Source organism: Stegastes partitus, unplaced genomic scaffold (assembly GCF_000690725.1).
Source record: "Stegastes partitus isolate 25-593 unplaced genomic scaffold, Stegastes_partitus-1.0.2 Scaffold1775, whole genome shotgun sequence".
Lineage (NCBI taxonomy): Eukaryota > Metazoa > Chordata > Actinopteri > Pomacentridae > Stegastes > Stegastes partitus.
Window position 1 is genome coordinate 110947 of NW_007579506.1, and position 1997 is coordinate 112943.

The window sequence follows — 1997 nt, forward strand, 5'->3', positions numbered from 1 at the left end:
TAGGGGCCGAGTTCTGGACTTTGTAAGGTCGCAGACCTTTAAATGCACAAAAAGCACCTTTCCAACAAAACCCAAACAGCAGAATATCTGAGCTCTTCAGGTCCAACAGAGACAGGAAGTCCAGAGATGATGAAACCTGAACAGAGCTTCTAGGTGAACACCTCCACCTGAGAACCAACTCTGTACGGTCTGTAAATGGACCCATGAGCCGTCCAACACAATAAAACTGCTGAATAAAGGTGTCCTCTCATCTCAGATCTAAACTGAAGCCGAAGCGATCAAACACTGTCTGACAGAGCAGAAGTGACGACATCAGCAGTAAAACTAACAGCTGCTGTTCCTCAGTAACGGATGAAGACGTGGTGACTCTGAGGTCAATACTTCAGCCAAAAGACGAGCCAACCAGACGTCAGAACGGTGCTGAGGATCAATACCGAACCTCTAGAGACCGTAGAAGTTATTGATTAGTTCATCCTTCAGTCAGTCGACTGGACAGAACTGAAAACAGAATCAAACAGTCAGCGATTCAGAAAAGGTCTACGTCTTCTAAACCAGCCATCTGACAGCCGCAGCTAAAGGTTCATCGACAAATCACCAAATCAAGACATACAACAACAAAAACCGAAACAACACAAAACTAGAGAAGCCGTCTGAGAGCTCAGACCTCCTCCATGTTCAAGTCCTGCATTCACTTTATCTGCACTGTTAGATTCATGGAGAATCAGAACATAGCTTTAGCATTCGATACACTTGGTACTCTTATTTCTACAGTTCCTTACTGGCTTTAAGCTGTTAGCTAACGCTATGCTAGGTTAGCATAACTACAGCGATGTTATTGCTAACATAAACAGATAGGGAGCAGCTTAAGCTATGTTAGCACAACTTTAGCAACGTAAATGAAAAGCACGACCGACGCAACGAAGCACGCGTCAGTCGTCCTGACTCATGGCAAAGAGAGTTAAAGTGGACCAGGAAACATGCTGAGTCATTGTTAACATCACAACATGGTTCTGAACCTATCTGTCAGTAGCTCCGCTCAGCCCACTCCTGTGATGCTGCCTGGCTGAAGCTTCCTCCTGTACTACTGAGAAGACAGCGGTGAGGACTGAAGGACTGAATGGAGTCAGAGCTCCATCTAGTGGACAAACGGAGCAACGACAACATTCTGCGACACTGTGACACTTCACGGCATTTACTGTTTTACGACAGAATAACCAGACGGTAAGCCAGAACATCACCAGAATCTAATCATCTGTTCATTGTGCCATTATCAACATTTCCTGACAATTTCATGAAAATCAGTTCATAACTTCTTGAGTTATCTTGCTAACAAACAAACAAACAAACAAGCAGATAAATGCCAGCTAAAACACAACCTCCTGGGCAAAGGTAATAACAAACAAGACAAAAACAGGCCACAGAACGGTAAAAACAAGACACAAAACCAGAGTTCTGGTTGGAGGTCATTAACCTCCTCAGAGTCTCTGTCATGGTCCCGTTGCTGCTAAACTCCCACAATGCTCTCTGCTGCCACTATGAACTGTAGTCTGAGTGACGCCTCCTCTGGTCGCTACAGGATTAAACAGTAAGAGGCTTCACCTGGACGCCCCTATAGCTCACCTGGCTGAGCAGGCAACCCATGAACAGGGCTATAGTTAGCTGTAGCTAGCTGTAGGTAGCTATAGTTAGCTGTAGTTCCCGACGCATCGGTCGTGGGTTCGACTCCCACTCATGACCCTTTGCTGCAGGTCTCGCCCCTTTCCTGTCTCTCTCTCTACTGCTCTAAATAAAGGCAAAAAGCCCAAAAAATATATATATTAAAAAAATGAGGCTCCACCTGGTGGAACAACCAGGTACTACACGACACAAATCAGACAAAGATGGCAAAAAAGAGACCTGAAATGAAAGAAACTGGGACTATCAACACTTTAAATCATGAAATGACTCGGATCAGGGCAAGACAAGAGGAAGACCTCGGTACATGTAAGTCGCAGATC